General features: G+C 39.9%; 1 protein-coding gene across 2 annotated transcripts in view; it reads left to right on the top strand.

Annotated features, from left to right (window-relative positions):
* Window positions 1–15,245, top strand: part of LOC140707753 (homeobox protein Nkx-3.2) — a 38,222-nt gene extending 22,977 nt beyond the window's left edge. For both annotated transcript variants that reach the window (XM_078394073.1, XM_078394072.1), the window contains exon 4: window positions 128–15,245. The gene's annotated coding sequence lies outside the window, so the exon portion shown is untranslated. The remainder of the gene's footprint in view (window positions 1–127) is intronic.
* Window positions 15,246–21,110: the final 5,865 nt, after the last annotated feature.

The raw sequence follows: 21,110 nt of genomic DNA, 5'->3' as shown, positions 1-21,110 counted from the left end.
CAAAGAGCAGACAGCACAGAGGCCACAGGAAAGCAGTGAAAAGCTATCAAAGAAAAGCAATATCTGTGAAATGAAGTTCCCTTACTATGGCTATCCCTCTCTTTGACCTTTGTCTCTCTTCCTACAGGGCCCAACAGGGAGGAAGATACAACGAGAATGACTAAGTCCCAGACTGAGCAGGACCTCTTCACAGAGCAGGGACAAACACAACTGACACATGGCCACAACACAAACCAGGGCTTTCTGGAGAGTCCTCTCTGTTTAAACTTTTAGGATGACAAACACATTGTTGTTTCTCTACCACTGCCCCCTCTCTGTCTCCTTTTCCCATCTCTCTCCATTTCTTTCTGAACATTAACAGCAGACCTCAAGAAATTGATATTATTTATTGCCATCAAGAAACAAAGTCCTGCCACCAGTTTGATTGGTGTTTGAAGGCAATGAGAGTGGTAGTATCAAAATATGAAGAGATGTAGTCCATTCCACCTACAAACCCATTCCATAAATAACTGGCAACAATGGAAATATTAAGAAAAATTCACAGGTAAAAACCTTTGTTAAGCATTAATAGGCAGCATTGTCTCTGGGAAACAGATATGTGGCTCTGAGGATCAGATCTGGGACTCAGGCACCATAGAAAGACCTGTTTATCACAGCCTCTATGCTTCTGGGAAAGCATAAAATGCAGTTTTTGAAACATGAGTATAAATAGGGCTTTAAAATTTTGTTTTGTTTTTGCCACTGCAATAAATGAAAATATTCTGACTTTGGATTGTGTTTAAGCCTGTCAGCCCCACTGACATCTTTGAGAAGGATGCCCTAACACTTCGCATTACAGACATTTGCAGCACACTCCAAGGCATGCCTGTTGGAAAGTGTCACTTTAGGTCAGTCATGGGATTTAACCCCTAACAATTTTGCTTATGATTGTAACTTCAGTTGGCAGTCATTCAAATACCTTCATTGATTCCTGTAGAACTTCTTTCCTATAAGTAGCCATCTTTCTCATCAAATTCAGTTGGGTTGAAACAATCCAAAAATTGTTTAATTTCTGAATTAAGTGTGCTGAACTGGAGGACAGCCAGTAATCAGGGCAGAGGAGTGTCTCTCCCTGATATTTTTGGGTGAGGCGCATCTGTCCTGGTCCACTAGCTGCCCTGGCTGAACTATTTGGCTGTGCCCTATGGAGGCGTTGGTAAGGCCAACCCCAAATCCGTTTCTTAAGGCTCAGGATCTATTTTCAGGAGCCCTCAGAGTCCAGTGGTGCTAAGGTTTGTCCACTTCAGTATTGTTCTCTAACACCAAGCAACAAGTGATTTTCAAAAGGAATAACGTTGAGATGGGAATTATTCAGAGTGAGTGGCTGCCTGCTTCACTAGTGGAGGGGTGGTGGTGATGGTGGTGGCAGAAAAATCCTACTTAGAGGCACTAGACACCTCATAAGTTTCCAAAAGGCACAGTTTCTGCCAGCAGAAAGTGAAGGGGAGAATTTTAATTTGGAGAATTGCCAGACCCTTTCTCAATGCAGTTTTAGCTTGACACACTGTTCAATTAAAAATTAATAGACTTCTGATGATTGATTTCAAATATAATCAACAGTAGGATTTAAAAATCATTTACTCTGGAGTTGAAGGCAGTGGGGCTCCAGTTAAATGTACTGGGGTTTTATTCCAAGCTTATTTAGGATTACAATTTACCAGTTCTTCAAAATAGAAAAAAGCAACAAAGCAGCAAGAATGCATGAGAATAACTCAGTGGTTGATGCATCTGGCTGCAGAGCCAGAGGTTGGGAGTTTGATACCCCACTGTGACTCCTTGACAGGGATTGGACCCGATGATCTATAGGGTCCCTTCCAGTCCTGCAGTTCTAAGGTTATTATTATTATTAAAAAATCAGGAGTTTAAAAATGATTCAAAAATGTGTAATTTCTCAAATTTGGGTCAGTGAACAAATTCTGTGATTATCAGGAGGTGTCATGTTCCAGTCCAACAACCTTATCCATGTTCCAGTAAAGCAGCATTTCAGATTTCAGGGGATTTAGATCCCTATGAAAAGAGGACTGCTGAACACCAAGAGACTTGCTTCGGACTAACCATGTTCAAATTACACTGCATAGTGACTTCTCAGTAAGAACTTTATATTCTTGCCTAAAAGCCCACTCTATATGTATATACTTGATTGGGACTTGTAGCCATGTATGAGGAAGGAGAGCAAACTAAAGAATTCACTTACTTGGGAGTAAGCCCCATTGACCATAATACTGCTTATTTCTGAGTCAGATAGCCATGAAATTGTATTGCATGAATGGAAATAACCTTCGTCATCGTCGTCTAGTCGTTTAGTCATGTCCGACTCTTCGTGACCCCATGGACCCGAGCACGCCAGGCCCTCCTATCTTCCACTGCCTCCCGTAGTTGTGTCAAATTCATGTTGGTTGCTTCGCAGACACTGTCCAGCCATCTCATCCTCTGTCGTCCCCTTCTCCTTTTGCCGTCACACTTTCCTAACATCAAGGTCTTTTCCAGGGAGTCTTCTCTTCTCATGAGATGGCCAAAGTACTGGAGCCTCAGCTTCAGGGTCTGTCCTTCCAGTGAGCACTCAGCGTTGATTTCCTTTAGAATTGATAGGTTTGTTCTCCTTACAGTCCAGAGGACTCTCAAGAGCCTCCTCCAGCACCACAATTCAAAGGTATCAATTCTTCGGCGGTCTGCTTTCTTTATGGTCCAGCTCTCACTTCCATACATCACGACAGGAAAAACCATAGCTTTGACTATTTGGACTTTTGTTGGCAAGGTGATGTCTCTGATTTTTAAGATGCTGTCAAGGTTTGTCATCACTTTCCTCCCAAGAATCAGGCGTCTTTTAATTTCGTGGCTGCTGTCTCCATCTGCAGTGATCATGGAGCCCAAGAAAGTAAAATCTGCCACTGCCTCCATATCTTCCCCTTCAACTTCCCAGGAGGTGATGGGACCAGTGGCCATGATCTTAGTTTTTTTTGATGTTGAGCTCCAGACCACTTTTTGCACTCTCCTCTTTCACCCTCATTACAAGGTTCCTTAATTTCTCCTCACTTTCTGCCATCAGAGTGGTATCATCTGCATATCGGAGGTTGTTGATATTTCTTCCGGCAATCTTAATTCCAGTTTGGGATTCCTCCAGTCCAGCCTTCCGCATGATATATTCTGCATATAGGTTAAATAAGCCAGGGGACAATATACAGCCTTGTCGTACTCCTTTCCCAATTTTGAACCAATCAGTTGTTCCATATCCAGTTCTAACTGTTGCTTCCTGTCCCACATATAGGTTTCTCAGGAGACAAATAAGGTGGTCAGGCACTCCCATTTCTTTAAGGACTTGCCATAGTTTGCTGTGGTCCACATAGTCAAAGGATTTTGCATAGTCAATGAAACAGAAGTAAATATTTTTCTGGAACTCTCTGGCTTTCTCCATAATCCAGCGCAGGTTAGCAATTTGGTCTCTAGTTCCTCTGCCCCTTTGGAATCCAGCTTGTACTTCTGGGAGTTGTCGGTCCACATACTGCTGAAGCTTACCTTGTAGGATTTTGAGCATAACCTTGTTAGCGTGTGAAATGAGTGCAATTGTACGGTAGTTGGAGCATTCTTTGGCACTGCCTTTGTTTGGGATTGGGATGTAGAGTGATCTTTTCCAATCCCCTGGCCACTGCTGAGTTTTCCAAACTTGCTGGCATATTGAATGTAGCACCTTAACAGCATCATCTTTTAAGATTTTAAATAGTTCAACTGGAATGCCATCACCTCCACTGGCCTTGTTGTCAGCCAGGCTTTCTAAGGCCCACTTGACTTCACTCTCCAGGATGTCTGGCTCAAGGTCAGCAACCACACTATCTGGGTTGTCCGGGATATCCAAATCTTTCTGATATAATTCCTCTGTGTATTCTTGCCACCTCTTCTTGATGTCTTCTGCTTCTGTGAGGTTCCCTGATTAAATGAACACCTAGATGCAGTTTTAAACCAATTTACATTTGGATTCGACTCACATCATCCATGGAATCTGCCTTTTTGCTTCTCCCATTGACTTCCGTCAGACAGACAAGAAATCTTCCAAGGAGATGATGGACCCCAGTGCCTTTCAGTAAACTTTAGGGATTTGAAATAATGCTTCCACGCTTGATTTAGAAGTGAAGACTCACAGAAAGCATAAGCATTCATTCAGGTGAATGTGGTTATACTTGTGGTTATTCTGAACATCAAGAAACAAAGTCACACATTTCTATGTGTAAAAATGAACATCTGATAACTGTGGTCTGTCCAGTAAACATTTGATTTGGTTTTTTCATACCCACAGAGAGGGAGGGGAGTGATTTAGTTTTATAATACTATTTTTAACAATTCACTATCATTATCGTTGTCAACATTATTGTCGCTGTTATTTTCCAGTCCTCCAACTGCAGTCTTGTCCTTGCCTCAGGTAAACCACCTTAATTCCCTGTATCGGTATTATTGGAAACAATAGTATCGGGTCCATATTACTGGGTTGAACTGTATCTGAAGTGTTCGTAAGATGTTATATTAGGCGTAATTTACCTCATTGCTTTCCACTTCAAAAATCCATTTGGCCTCTGCAATTTTGAGTATGGCTGCTCATGGATGTCAGGGGACCAAGAGGGCGTTTGCCTTCCAGTCCTAAATTTTATCTTTAAAGTATGTAGAGGGATGCAGGTGTGTTATCATGATACATACGAATTATGCTAAAATACTCCCTACCCCTGAAAGGTTTCCGCACACACTCCTGCTGATATTAGGGAGTAAATTTAAGTGAAAACAAAAAGGCACTGACTTCTGAATGATGTTTAGAATTTTTCTATATACTTTAAGGGCCCAGAATTTTAAAGGCAACATTAGAACCCACAAGTGCTTCACGCTCTGCATCTCATGTTTTATCTCCCATTACAATCAAAGCAAAGGCCCAGCTCGAGCTTTTATGGTGGAAAACCCCAGACTTATTTTGGTTTGGAAGATCCATAATTAAAAGACTGAAGTTGTCTTGCAGAATACTACCACCAACTTTCTTCCCTGAACCTTCAGTAGTGAAGGTCTCTCTCTTCTCCTCCTCTGTAATAAAACCCATTGGATGATTCCAGTTTTGAAGCACGGAGGGGGGTCACCAAAAGTTTAGTTCCACATTTTGCATATGGGGAGGATGGTTGCCACGTATTTCACTTTTCATTACAGGCAAAGTGAAGTTAGTTCGTTCTTTGATCTGTTAATTGTTTTACTCCAGATGTTTGTACCTTTTTTCCTGCATGTTGATTTCGAAAGCAGTCCCATCGTGGAGCTTACTTCTGGAAAGTGCTACCAAGGCACTCAACCCTACTATTTCCCTTTGGAGGTACAGTTCTTATTGTAAGCTCATTCAAAAATGTGCATAGGATTTCCATTTTATTTAACAAAGCGGCCTTGAGTTTTTTGCAGAGAAGATTTTAGTCTGATCCTAACCAAGTTCATCGGGAGTTCATTCGCTATGGTTCTAAGTACTGTAGATAATTTCTACAAAACTAAAACATACTGTACACAGAAAATAAGCAAAAAGCAGACTCACCTCCAATACCATCCTGCAGATGGCGCTGAGTCTAACGTACCTTATACTTTTCCACTTGAGTATATAGGGTGTTTTTGTTTGTTTGTTTTTGTTTTTTTTAAGAGGTGGGAACTATAGAAATCGCCCCTGAGACAGGAATGCCAGGGACAGTTCTTGATAAGTTACTTTATGCACTTCATAGCCATCAGTTTAAAGGTTTAAATGCAGTGGGTATTCTACAAGCCTGTCCCGTACGTATATTTATTCCAAGCAAATCTTCATGTGTCCTAGGCAGTTTGCTCCCGTACACACAGAATATCAGACTGCAAAGGGTTTTGCTTTTCCTGCTAGGATTTAGCAGTTCAGCAGCTCAAAGAACGGAAGTCAGACTGGAGGAAATCTAGGTAGTTCTAAATGAGTTTTCAGTGCTTTCAAGCTGACTCGGTGTTATCCTCTGAATGTCAGCCTCTGTGAGTTCAAGGGGAAAGACTGAAATAAATTTAAATCAAAGGAGTGCAAAATATATAGTTGTCAGATTTATAACTCCAACTGTTACAAATAACATACTGCAGATTAATTTACTGTTTTCTGTCCTTACTTGTGATGCTATATATTAAATATCACTGATCTTTATTTTATGGTGTTTTAAGTAGATGAAAATGTGGCTCTTTCCAGAACAGAAATTTTTTAAAATAACATTTTTCTTAAGGATAAGGCATAAGAGAATAATCTATTTCTTCTATATTATATATATATATATATATAATACTATATTCAAATGGATATACTGTATAATATATCCATTTTATATAGATAATAAGAGAGTATTATATATATAATGTGCCATTATATATATAAACCATGTGCCCCTTTTAACAAACTTTTTAAAAAATCTGATGCCCATCTTCAAACCTTATCGTTGTGTGTTATCAAGTTAGTTCAGATGTATGGTGGTTTTAGTAGGGTTTCTGAGATATAAGAGAAGTTCAAGGGATGGTTTACCATTGACGTCTCCCAAGGAACTTCAGTGGGCAAGCAGGACTTGAGCCCAACTCTCCTGAACCCTACCAGGCTGACTCTGCTTTCAAATCTGTCACTTCCATTATTTTAATTATTCATTTACCCCTTCTAACTAAGAACACATTAAATGAAGGGGCTATATTGGATAACGGAAGGCAAATGGAGAGGAGGGTGGGCTTTAATTAACTAATTATTTAATTAAATTAGGAAATTAATCTAACATCACCACTGGGGGGAAGGGGCTAGTTTTGGCACAGGAATGAAACTGACTTGGTGGTGGTGGTGGTGGGTGCAACCTTAAAGAGTGTGTGCAAGTACAATCAGACGTAAAGACAAAATTTAAAAAGTAGGCTGAAAATAAGGTAGGTGGGGAGAGCGTCGTTCAGGCCACTCTGAGATCCTTGGTAGAAAAGTGGATACATATGTAATTAAATAAACGAAAATAAGTAACATAGGACATAAAATCTACTACTTTGTGAAAATTTCCTGTCCGAAATCTCTAGAAAAGTCTGCACAAGAACTGGCTTGCGGCCACGGTTTTTACTGTGGTTGAGGAGAAGGAAGGTTTTCCGCCCGTGCTCAAAGACAGACTGAAACTAGGGAGGGGGTGGCATTGAGGTTAATTGTCAACTTTTTATTAATACTTCTGAACACTGAATGTTTTCTAACCTAGAGGATGGCTGCTCTGAGAAGAAAGGTTATGTACTCGTGTTCTGAGGTATTGCGAATCATCATTATTTTATCGTTAACAGTAATATATCTTCCTGTGTTCCACGGCAGAGTGCTTCTGAGCATGTATAGAATAGTGTGTCCTTCGCAAGGGTGGAACTCCGGGCCGGAGTGCCAGGAGGGGTCTCAACTCTTCTCGACAGGTTGTTGCTAGACATGGCGGGGAACTCTAATCCTCCTCCGAATACTCGTCTCTCTCTTTTTGGCGTTTGCTTTTGCACGTCAAGGCTAATTTGCGCCTCCAACTCCCTGGACTTGGCTTGACATTCATAATGAGCACTAATCATTCCGATTATTTTCGCCGACCGCCCAGACATGTTCCAGTTGTTGTGACAGATCGCGTTTCAGACCGCCTAATGACGGACAATTACCCTCTCTAATTCGACGCCGCTGCCTGTTGACACCTAATGCCGAACGCCATATGTGCGCTCTTGGCCAAGGCAGAAGAAGGACGAGCACATTCCGTAAGCTGTGCTCTAGTGAAGAGATCTCCATTCTCAACGCGAGAGCTGGCGTACAGTTTTATTCCCGATCGGTTCAAGCAGGCTCAGACTTCAAGAGAGCTGCTTGTACCGACTGGAAAGAGTACTCCGAAGCATGTGCAGAATATTTTTCCGGCAGTACTAAGTCATTTCCCACTCCGTTCACACGGAGCTGAAACACGAACAGAAAGATGCTGGGGAAGTGTGGCTTCCCGCACTCACAAAAATTTATGCTGCCAAGTGATGTTGTCCATGAACTGCGATGGCCTTTCCAAACGGTTTATTCTCAGAGGTCAGATCGCTCAGGAACCGCTAGCTAGGGTTTGGAAACCGAACCTTATATAAAAAGGCGCAGTATCATGAATACCAGGCACCCGCTTTCAGAAGCATTCTTTCGGATAGTGTTGGAAACAGAGTGGTGGTCCAGATGGCATTTGGTTCTGATTTGGCATTCTTTATGTAAGCGGGTGCGATATATGTAGGAAATATAAGGTCATTAATGGCTCTTAGATACTGCTTGTGATCTCTCATTGCTTGCAATCTGTCACTACTGGAACCAGAAGTCTGGATTTAGTCTGGATTTAGGCATTTGTATTTTCTTCGATATCCATTGTGGTGAAGTGGATAGAGTGAGGGACTAGGACTCAGGAGAGCTGGCTTCAGTCCCTGCTCAGTCATGGAAACTCACGGGAGTGCGAAGTGGGATTAGAAAAAATCACTGTTTAAATATCTCACTTACCTTGAAAACCCTATTAGGGTCTCTCTAAGTAGGTTCTAACTAGACAGCACGTAACACACATTCTCTTACAGTGCTCCGATTTAAACTTTCTTTTTCATTCGTGAAGTCTGACCTTACGCATATTTACACAGCAGTATCCCAGTGAATTCAGAAGAGATTAGTCACAAGTACGTGGGGCTTTGATTGCAGCTGCGGGAATTCAAATAATTTTTCCTCAGTCTTCATCCCAGAAGACTCGCAGAACGGTTTAGAGATAAATAAAAGGAGATACTCCCTGCTTAAGATTTAAAAGACAACCCGAAAGGAAAGGGACAAGGGGAGGAGTTCTGAGTAACAATTCTTACAGAACTACAAGTATAGGCTGTGCCTATAGAGAAAAGAAAAAGAAAAAGAAAAAGAAGGAAAGTAAATTCAATTCATGGTGGGGAGAAATTGGTGAACTGAGCGAGGAGTGGCGCCTGGGTCGACGTTCGCGGTGGCGTCCCCTGTTTCGATGATTCTCTGCTTTCTCTCTGCTTTCTCTCTCCGACGAGAGTCTCCTGAGTCGGGGCTGCCAGCGGAGGGACGCCCATGCACAACCGTATTTCTTGAGTGAGATGGTTTGTAACTGCTTTTGAAGGGCCTGATAGGCGCTGGTTCCTCTGGCTTGGGAAGGGACACTCATGTCAAAGCAGAGCGATCAAAAAGAGCGGTCATCACAGGGAGGGACGGCGGGCGAGCGGCCCGGGAGAAGGTTTAAATAAACTGCCTCGGGAGGAAGAAGGTAAAATATGTTCTTTCAAGTCAGAATTCTCAGCGTTCATTTTAGGAACAGCGTTAGCCACAGAAAAGCCTTTGTCCTAACAATCATATAGTGGGCTTCTAGAAAGGTAGGTGCATGAGCCACGCAGGTCGTAACGTGTTTGATCATCTTGCGCATTTTCAAGATGTAGGGACTGCAAGGGCACTTTCATACTCGATCTGGATTCGCGCTTTTCAAAGGGACCAGGATCGGAATCCCTTGAGATCCGAAAAAGGCGATGCCCGAGGCTGTGGAATTCCCTTTCCCGTGAAGGACCTGAAGTTTCGGAAAGCTCACAGCGCCCGTTACCTTTTGCCGGCCCTTCGGCTGAGCTTGTTAAGAGGCCGAAATCCAGAGGCTACGTTGCCCCACCACTCTAAAGTTGTTTCCCGAAGGCCACTGCCCAGTTCCTTTCTTGTGTAACCAAGACAGAGCTGATTCCGCTAAACAAGGATATGAAGTTTATACCTCGAGGACCCCACAATAAGCTTTGCTCTATTGTGTAAATATATCGCCATGGTTAGGAACTCTTTTATTCTAGCTCTGTCCTCATACCCATGTATTTCTTGTTCTTATTGCCTCTCCACACTGCAACTTCAAATGGCTGGCTTGTCTAGGAAAGCAAAATGGTTAGAGGAGGGATGGGAAATACTCCATTACCTATTATAATCTGGAAAACATTGTCTCTAAATTCATTTTGTTTGATACTATTAGATCATTGGAGGTTTTGTAAATAAAGCCTAGACACTTGATGTGTTTCTTTTACTATATTCATAATCGCCATCCATTATTGCCCCCCAGGCAACATCTGGCATCATCATCATCATTTCTGTCTTCCAGCTCTGCTACATTCAACTATGATAATAACGCGGAATTTATTATTGGAGCCATAATTTTAGGATTGACTCTGTGCCACTTTTTGAGTTCAAGGTCACAGAGACGTGATGTGAGATACCACGTTTCTTACTAGGATTTCTAGCACCACTCCCAGCAGTCAAGACTAATTCACTGTCACACTTTCGTGGCCCCAGACCTTGGAGCCAGCGTGAGGATTGTCTAATTATTAGTACCACCGCTACTCCCTCTCAGCGGCCTTCACAGCGTAGGAAAAAGAAGGTCACCGAGACTTCGGGAACGTCTGGCTCAAAAGAACAAACTCAGGCGGTTGGAGTCTGCCTGGACCCTCCACCCAATATAAGCACAAACTCACCTCTGCTATCCTTTAGCTTGAAAAAAAGGTATCTGGTAATAATTGCAAAGGAATTAAAAAACTTCAGGAGAACAGTTTTACATTCCGATTCTATTTTAAGATTTCTCAACTCTTTGGAAGAAGAAACAGACACACACACACAAACGCCGCCTTGTCCTTAGAAAAGTAGAATCTGGAATCCAATCGTGACTACATAGATTCCATTGAAACAGATGGAAGACCGAGAAAAACAAAACCAGCAAGGCGACAGCAAGTAGCAGAAAGACTGAGATCCAGAATAACCTGACAGTCTTTAGCGGAGTCCTGGTAGGAGACTGCGGAGCTGAAGAACACATTTCTCCCAATGTCAGTAGATTCGATGTTTCCAGTACCGTCTGATCCAATTACATGTTCACACAGACAGTGTTTGGTCGGGAAATGGATCTGTTTAATCCATTTCCGCTCGGGATTCGAGTTCTTTCAAGATCACTACTACTCTTTCCAACTCTGAAAGATCCACAGGAGAAGGAATTGTAAATTACTTAATGTATAGCAACAGGGCGGGATAAATTATTACTTCATCCAATTTTTGCTATAGATAAGCTACTACAAAGTAAGATACTGAAAACTGGGTTGAGGGAATCCAAAAGCTTCTCCAGCCCCTAAACCAATTCGGGGACACATAAGTTTCCATTAACGACCACCACCGTAAAACGTGTTTAAGAAGCAGATTGCTGTACAGATGTTGGTGTAGGACTCAGTACTTCTGAAAGGTCAGCCTATTCTGAAATATATTCCACTCATATTTTTACACATGGGACTCACGATGTCAGTAGACCATGGGGATGTCTTTTCAAAAAGGCTTCACATAAGCAATCCCTTTCAAATCTAAAAACGACGCTTGCAATGAAAGCCAGAGCACAGGAAAATAAAACCAGTTGAACAGAGGGACTGAACCAAACATCCCTGATCTTTACTTGATGATTACAACATCAGATGATAAATTGTAAATGAAGCCTCAATGAACATTCAGTTCTTTTCCTAGTTTTGCTGCCTTTTTGCAAACAGAATTGCACTGAATTGCAGTGTGGCTCCAACCTAGTTTGCACTGAAGCAAGGGTCCATGCTTCTTAAGACCTAGCATTCATTTAATTTTCTTTTTAATGGCTCATGACCAAGAAATTTGAATGTGAGACCCTAAAATTTCTACAGAAGGCAGTTTTACCCCATGTATGTTTATCTGAAAATGAGTCACACTGTTTTCAGGAGGATGAACTTCCAAGGCACAGTGCTACTCTACAGTGTCTACTCAGTCATTAGCCTCATTGATTTCAGTAGTCCTTATTCGCCAGTAAGTATGTAAAGACTAAGGCTACAATGCTATACAGAACACAGATGAAGAAGATTGTGACACTTTTATTAGGCCACTAAAAAGCAAACAATAATGCAAACTTTTGTAGATTAAAATCCCATCTTCAGGCATGCACTTGTGAACAGTGCATTAAAAAATACACAATTATCTGTTAGTAAGCCTCACTGAACTTAATTGGGTCAGGATTAATTGGGTCGGAACTTAATTGGGTCTAAGTAAACTTATATAAGATTGCAGAATAAGCATGCTTTAAAATTGCAAGCTTAAGTATCTTGCAAACTAGGTTGAATAACTGAACCCACATCACAGACACAGGGCTTATTAGCAAGAAAAAAATGCATAACGATTGTGGATGGAGTTACAGACTAGGATTCAGAAGACTCAGGTTTGAATTCCTGCTCAGCTGTGGAAACTCCCTGGTGGAGTGGAAGCTGTAAAACCATTTCTTAAATATCTCACTTACTGTACTTATTAGGGTTGCTATAAGCCTGTTCTGTGACTTGAGGGCACATAATACAGAAAAATGCATAGCTGCAAGGATCCAAAGTATTTTTACTAGGGATGCAGAGAAGCCACTACCTGGTCTATACCCAAACTGCTCTGTGCACAATTGGTGATACACCTACCTGATCCTTGTTCACATTCAGGATGATAATTTTTGTTTTTTTGGACTGCTGTGAAAAAAAACCCATCCCCATTAAAGAGGAAAAGAACTCAAACTACTATGGCTTGGGGTGGAGATGGATGCTACACAGCATCAATAATTTTGAAAATTTTGGAAATACTTTTGCCACAGCCCCCCACCCCTTCTAGGAATGGAGAAAAGAGATTGAGAAAATGGGATTGGTATTGGCCCAAAGAAGGAAAAAAGAGAAAGAGAGGCGATGGTGGTTCAGGACAGATACTGTAACACTAGTAAATTTACTAGGTCATACAAGAGGAATGGAAGTATATATATTTGAACCCACATCACATATATATGAAACAGCTGGCTGAGTGGCTGCTCAGTCTTTTCAATTTCAATTTCTTCAGTTTAAATTGGTGGGCATCTTTGGCTGAAAGCTTTTTAAACTGCACAAATACCATATGGAATGCAAAGAATGGTTGGAGACAATGCTCCATCCTGACCAGAGACACTTTGCTTTGTAGTTCATCCCAAAGTTGCACAAAAACTCTGATTTGTCCATTTTTGCACATGAATCTAAAGACAGTGCACATCCCTAGTTTTAATAATGTTGTTGCTAGGTGCTGTTATGTCACATCCAGGTGATGGCAATTTTCAGAATGTCCTGTACACACTGCCTCTCCAGTGAGCTGTGTGCAGTACTCAATTTACAAACTTCAAAAGGATGGAAGGCTGAGTCAATCTTCAGCCATCTACTTGAACCCAAGATTGAATTCAAGTTGTGAGCAGAGTCTTCACTGCAGTACTGCAGTTTAACCACTGTGCCATGAGGCTCAGAACAACCCATAGCTTATATTTTTCTGAAATTATTTGGTGCACTCCAGTAGCCAGTGGATATTTGCAATATGGTCTTGAATGCCCATTTCTCTTTAGAATCCAGCTCGAACACCAGACATTTCTCACACCATATAAGGCTTAGGCATTGTTGAGCATCAATGTGCTTGCATGGGAAATTATAGCAAATGGTCCTATAGTTACTGCACTCCTGATATTATCTGGATTAGTTATGTATTAGTAAATGTTGTTAGACAGGACAATTTAATCAAAGGTGTGGGCATTAAAGGCAAGGTAAGATTAATTTATTTGTGGATGATACATTATTAACAATAGAGAATCTGTTTAGGGTTATGGATTATCATTAAATCACAATTGAAAGTATTTAAGGAGATGATGGCTTACAAAGAAATTTGCAAAAGTCAGAGATGATGTTGTTTAATTATGTTAAAGACAAGGAAGAAAAAAATTAGGAGAAAGTTTGATATAAAAATATGTAAACATATTAAGTATTTATGTATAAATATTACAAAATATTATGTTTAAAAAGAGAAAATGTTGATAAATCAAAACAAGAAGTTAAAGATAAATTAAAGGAATTAAAAAGGATAGGATAATCATGATTTGGAAGGATAGCATTATGTAAAATGATATTACCTAAAATTGTTTTTTATTTTTGATATTATCAGTGAAGTTGCTAGAGGATGATCTGAAAAACAGGCAAAATACTATTAATGCATTTTGCAATGGTGATAAAAAAGCAAGGATTATTAAAAAGTACTTGTATAAATATCAACAATTAGGAGACTTAGGTTTACCTAATATTAAACTATATATAACTATATTATATAGCTAATCAAAACTATATTATACAGCTAATTATATAGCTGACAGTGGAATCAGTTACCTCTGGAGTTGGTGAGTCCTCCAACACTGGAGGCATTCAAGAAAAACTTAGATAATCACCTGGCAGATATGCTTTGATTGTATTCCTGCACTGAGCGGGGGGGGCTGGACTTGATAACCTTGTAGACCCCTTCCAACTTCACTTTTCTATGATTCTATGAAATGAGATATATGGTGGATATTTTATCACAACCTAATAAGTTAAAATAATCAAGGTTGGAATTTCAAGAAGTTGGTCACAACCCAGAAAAAAATTCTTTTAACAAAATAATTTTAGTATTATAAAGAAGACTGAAAATCCTTTTTTAAAGAACATGGTACAAAAATGGAGTATGTACAGAAAATATTTACCCCATCAATTTCTCCATGACATCCTGTAACAGAATTAGAGAATTTTCTGAGGTATTTGAAAGGAGGTTTATTAGGGAGGAAACAGGTTATTCGAATAAAAGATTGGATGGAGAGGATGGGTACTAAAGAACAAATAATGTACATGTTATTAATGGAAAAGTTACCATGGTTTAATGTAATTCAGCTGGAACATTGGATTAGAGAAAAAAATGGTAGGGAGTTTTAAAAAAATTGAAGAAGGAAAAAGAAAATGGGAGTACAAGAATGAAAGGGATGATAAGTAAACATATTTGGGAATGAATAATGGAATTGGACAATGAAAGAATTGATCATAAAAGCAAAGAATTGGAAAGTTAAGTGCAATCTCCAACTAAACGAATGGTATAAAGAAGTGTGGAATATAGTTGTTAATGATAAATTAACATGTCATATTAAGATAAGAAAATGAATGACAAGAATATGTTTAGAAATATATCAGAATAATTTATTGATTTAGTGTTAACAAAGGGGAAGCATTGTGTACTTACACATGAGTCAATGGATTTCTGGAAGGGGAATGGGGCTCCATAAAATGATGGGAATAGAATATCTCCATTAGCACACTAATGTATATATAGATTTGTTTGTTATGTATGAAAAAAAATAAATAATTAAAAAGTGCACTCCTTGGCATCTCCTTTCTAGGGGACTGGATTGCACATTGAACATTGTCAATCTGTGGGGCATTGTTTGTTTTCCATATTTGTTGGCACAGTCCTTTTAGGATTTTAGCAGATTCCATCTCTATGGCTTGAAACAGTTGTATTGGTACTCCATCTACTCCAGCGATTTATTTCTTGTTAGTGCTTTTAGAGCAGCTTTGACTCCATTTTCTAGAACTGCAGGTTTTTCATGATATAATTCCTCTTCAAAACAGTCTATTGCCCTTCTGCATAGGTCTTCAGTATACTGTTTCCACCTTCTCTTTATTTCCTCCTGATCAGATAGTATGCTTTCCTGGTGGTCATTCAGCATTCCTAATTTAAGGTTAAATTTCACTTTGATATGATTACAATGATGTTGGTGGTTTCAGATGTCAGGACATGATGAATATTGCCTACTGTTCAGGTGCAATTTTTACATTGGCTTATTGAACAGATAAATAATGTAGTAATAATCTTTAATAATGTTACAAATTTATCGAAATCAAAGAACTAACAAGTTATGAAAACAACAGTTATAGAAGAATCCTTTACATGCTTATTCTTAGTGAGCCCCACAGAACTCTGTAGGATTTACTTCTGATAGATTTGTAGAGCACTGCAATGCTCCACAACATGAGTCAGCTTTGACTATAGGATTAGCCTTTTGGGGCTAGTTCATCTGAAAAAGCTGAGCTCTCTCTAGCCATTCTAGAGTGGTCGAAATGACTAGATAGGTGGGGTATAAATACAACAACAACAACAACAACAACAACAATAATAATATTCATCTAAAACTAGCATAATTTATGGTGATATAAGTTGCAGTGCAATAGTTTTCTATTGCCCATGTAAATGTATTTATCTGCCTTTGGCTGTTTAATTTACAGTAATAGGGCCTACATTTGAATAGACTTGTGTATGGTTGCCATACTAGGCTCAAACCCTCTCTTCCCATTCAAAGGGATAGTGTACAAGTTTCTCATGTGATACTCCACCCAGAATAGAAAGACAGAAAATCAGAAGGTGTCAGAAAGACAGAAAATCTATGTGGATGAACTAAAGCTGTTAAATTCTCACCTTCATCTCAGAGAGAAAGAAATAAATCTAGATGAGAAAGAAGCTAAAATGTTTTTGCTTTAAAAAGGAGAAGTTATTAATGATACAAAGGGTGGGGAGGGATTAATCTCTCAGAAATTCTCTTTCTCCCATACATTTAAATGGGCAAGATAAGTTATTTATTTCTTAGATTTGATTTCTCAACAATCTAGTTGTAATTTTGATTCAGGTTCTCAAATCTGTTTGGGAGGGCTCAGCAAAGGTTGCTTTGCTGAGTAAACAACAATGGGTATTTCCTGTGAAACTTTCAACCCATCTTGTTGTTCTGTTCTTTGAAGCAATAAACTAGGCAGAGGTTAAATTTAAAATAAAATATTACTAGGTTTATTTAGAAAATATAGTTGACAAAAGTCTTTCTTAAACTCGATAGATTATGCCTCAGGGTCCACAGTGGGCAGGTGGCATAGCTCACCCTCAAGAAAAGAGATGTTAACAGCTTGAAAGTTAGAAAGGACTAAGGGGAAATGAGAGGAAATGGTAAATCCAGGGGGAACATACAACCAACTACTTCCAAAAGCTCCTATTAAGGCATTTGTGCAGAGGTGAAGAGAAGATATGCTCTTGAATATTCTTCCAACACAAATTGTGCCTATGAATATTTGTAATGGAGGATGTCAGTATGCATCCCTTTTCAATGTTGGTCTATAGCATCTCTCACATTCAGCAATTTTAATTATGGATCTGTGTATAGGGCTGGTGGGGAGCACATGTTCCTTGTCCCTTTTGTACATTGGGGTTGCAGTCCTATGGTAAGGTATGCAAGGTGTGATTTTCCACTCCAAATGCTGTTAGACTGCAGTTCATATTGCACCTAGTCAGCAGAACTAATGGAAGGTGCGCTCCATCCCTGATGGGTATGCTTATTTGGGAGTAGGTTTAATTGCACTCCATAGGACTTATCACTGAGAATACCTGTATAAGGTTGCAGTGTTAAGTTTTAGTGCAAAGAAATTTTACTAGGGAATATGTCCAACAAAAGGAACTAATCGACAAGCAGGGGCTCTTGGTTCCCCTACAATTATATCTTTGTCTTTGTCTGAATCTGCTTAGCGTTAACAAGACATGGCCCTTTTTTCCCTAAGAAGAAGCCAAGGCACTTCACAGCAACAATAACAAAATGTAATCAAATATTGTGGTCAGAATATAATGGGTGCTTTTGTTGGATTCCATTATTTTCACTAGGATCTGCTAGTGAGGACCAGAAAGCCCACTGAAGCAGGGTGGGTTTTCTGACACCATGAAGAATTGAAAAACAAGGGGAAAGGAAAGGAAGTCACATTGGCCTTGGATATCAACACATATACTTGAATGTCCGCCTAAAGGAAGAACACACACCCTTGTTTGTTTCCATAGTGTACATAATACAGTATATAACTGGGAAACATGCTGATATTTACAATGAAAGTAATAGTTGAACTGCCATACAATGTAGAGAAATATCTAGAAGTAAGCCCTTCTAGAATCTTTTTCTTTCTCTCTGCTCAATTGTTCTGTGGAGTTTCTGTACTCAGTTCAGAGATCTATCCAGACCACAATTAAAACAAATGACCACATAAGCAAAAAGTATTAGATTGTACCACTAGTCTGTTTTCTTCCTTCAAATATTGTGCCTTTGTTTTCTTTAAGTGTTGTTCCTAATTATTTAACTCTTTTCCAAGTTATATTGTGTTTATTTATAATGTTTTGATGAAGCTTTCCCAAGTTTCAGTTATTTAATTAATTAATTTAAAATATTTCTATACCCAAGTTTAAAGGAGATATTTTCCCAAAGGGGTTGACGAACTGCAGGCGAAAAAGTATTGAAAAGAGTAAAATATAGAGTGCAAGTAAGAATTTAGCTCGCAAATCTATAGTCCCTTACCTGAAATTTACCCCACTTTTGAATAACACATGTATAGGACTGAACCTCTAAATAATGATCGATAATCTCTTCGAAGCTGCAAACCTTAGCATCTTTTCAGGTTGGAAGCCCCATTATGCCATTTAGGATTTACTTCGCAGCAAAAGATCGTTCGGGCCAGTCGCACTCTGCTGGCCAGATTGCCGTTTCACCGAAAGGGAGGAAAAAACCGCAGCTCCAAATAGCAGAGTTTATATTCTCGGCATTTTGCCAGGCTGAATCCCCTTACCATCCCCCTGCTCTTGTTAAAATGAAAGATTGTCCAAGTCTTAACAAGTTATATATATATTGAATAAATTAAGAGCTCAGCACAGTAGAAACCCAAATAAGTTCCGGGTAGATCGTGTCCATTTTCTTCGCAGCCGACGATTCTCGTCCCATCTCGGCTGTCTGACTGGGGGAGGGGACGGGCGGGGAGAGAGAAGCTCCTTGTTCCACTACCCTGCCCGCGTTCGGCCTCTCTCGGTAGCCCGGAGTGTGCCAGCTCAGACATGCTGACAAACGGGATTTATCGTTTGTTTCTCCTACTCCTTCGTTCTGTTTTCACTTTCTTTCCCGTCACGTGAGGCACATTCCTGGCTTTAGAGGTACCCAGGGTCTCATAGAGGATGGGCCAGGCCAAAGCTCACTTAAGCAGCAGTTCTATAGGCACTTCCCTTAGAAGCTCTATAAATTAAACTTAGTGGAACTTACTTCTGAGTAGAAATATGCCGGTTCCTGTTTATGCAGAATAGCAGCATCGTAAATGAGCTAAAATGTATTTGAATTATATGTGCAGAATTACATACTCAATAGTTACCACAGTGATGGTAAAACAAGACATAGAATATATAAGTATCATAATACTTTGTGTTAGTGAATGAATGTAGACTGCAATAGGATTACACAGTGTTTTATCCTGGAAACAACAAATGCACTCAAAAGAAACATGACCCCTATAAGAGGAGGTTAGATGTAAATTCTGATGAATAGTATCAATCAGACTTGTTACAAAACCTATCAATATAACCCATCTATCAGGTCTATGTTCCAACTAAAGATGCTGGAAAAATGTATACATTGAAAGCTTTTATGCAAGCATCCAGACAGAAAGTGATCATGAACCAAAACTGTTGAGATAATGTCAATCCCCAGTGGGAGCAGGGACTTTTAGGACCTAAAGAGATTCTCCTTTCTCACTAACCTATTGGCAAAGTTACTTTTCCCATCTCTGGCTTGCCCTTCTCTCTTCCCATTTGTTCATTTCACTTCCTTTGTTTGTTACTTTCTCTCATTACATATATATTGTTTCTGGCCATAGGCCTTTACAATGTACAGATAAGTGTAATATATAAAATCTAATTAAAACAGGTAATTGCCGTAAAACCAATAAAACCTAGTTTAAAAATATTGTCATGACCTATGATGTCAATCCACTGTATTCAACATTTATGTGGCATTATGATCCTTGACAAATCTAAATCTCAGCTTCTTAGCTGCTAGTGCAAATTGTGCTACAGCATATGTAATGTACAACTGTGTATCGGCAAGCAATCCTACTACTGTTTCAGTGGTGGTACAGTTAAAATGCATCTGAATGATGGGTACCAGAAATCTTCCTCTAGGATTTTTATAGAGAGGCAAAACAGTAAGTAGTGAGTTTAATCCTCAATCTGGTTGCATCCAAAACCACATTTTCATTCCTCAACAGGAATTCCTTTATATTTCCCTTCGATTCCTTTCTATCTCCCTGTCCAAATCTAAGTTCTGTAAAAGCTTTGTGAATCTGGGGGAAAGTCACTGACTCAGAATATTTTGGTTTTGTGTGGTTCACCTGAAGTTGGGAGTACCAGGTAGAAAAACGGGACACAACAATAGCCGCCCTATCCTAACTGGCATCAAAGTTAAAGATCCAGTTCCTAAGGTCACGGGAGCGTAAACTAAAGAAATTTTCCATCAGAAGATTGTAAACTAATTTTTGATGACATTGTTGTGCCCATCCACCAGACTTTTGTTGTTCTAGCCAGCAGCACTTTGTCAGGGAGGAGTTCTCCAAGCTGTTCAGTCTATGCCAATACCTAAAATAAGCCAGATTGATTGTAGCAGCAATGGAGGATAGACCTAACTCAGCTCTGAGGTGAGCTGAGGAGCCCCAGTATCAGCCTCATGAATTTGTTCTGCAAGATTTCCAATTTTGGCTTGGCTGTCTCTCCCATAGTTCTGTCCCATAGAGCTTTTGTGCTAGAATTTTGGCAACAAACACCTTGAGAACAGAATTTACCAGCTGGCTTCCTCTACCATAAAAAATATTTTAAATTGCGCTGTTGATCTGGTACTCAATAAGATGGTAGCATTTAAATGCTGTCTCCAGGAGAGTTTCTGACAAAATTGAAGGCCCAAATATTTAAATGAGTGTATCTGCTCAATAACATGCCCATCCAGTGACCAGTTTTGCTTAGGGACTGTGATCGGGTTCTTCTTCCGTCATGGGCGATCCCCAAGTTTGCATGGGAAAGAGAGTCAGAGGCTGGTTTAAAACTTTTACAGTGTCTCTTTTATTCTTTAACACATCTAACTCAACAGCTTCAAAAGGATCAACCAAACTCAGGTAGAATCTTGTAACTGCGGATCTTCACATCAGGAGTTACTAAGTCACTCCTCACATCGGGGCTGGTCCAAAGCACACCCTGTCTGTCATGGGCCTCAAAGGCATGCTCCACACCATGCAGATCGTGCCACAGCAGGGGTGTCTCGCCCAACCCCCCTTGTGCGGCTGCTGGGCTGGGACGTATTACCTTCCTCCCCCCATGCTGGTTGCGCGGATATACGACCACTGTCCATTCC

The sequence above is a fragment of the Pogona vitticeps genome, chromosome 5 (assembly GCF_051106095.1).
Source record: "Pogona vitticeps strain Pit_001003342236 chromosome 5, PviZW2.1, whole genome shotgun sequence".
Classification (NCBI taxonomy): Eukaryota; Metazoa; Chordata; class Lepidosauria; order Squamata; family Agamidae; genus Pogona; species Pogona vitticeps.
This window is presented reverse-complemented; position numbering and strand designations above follow the sequence as displayed.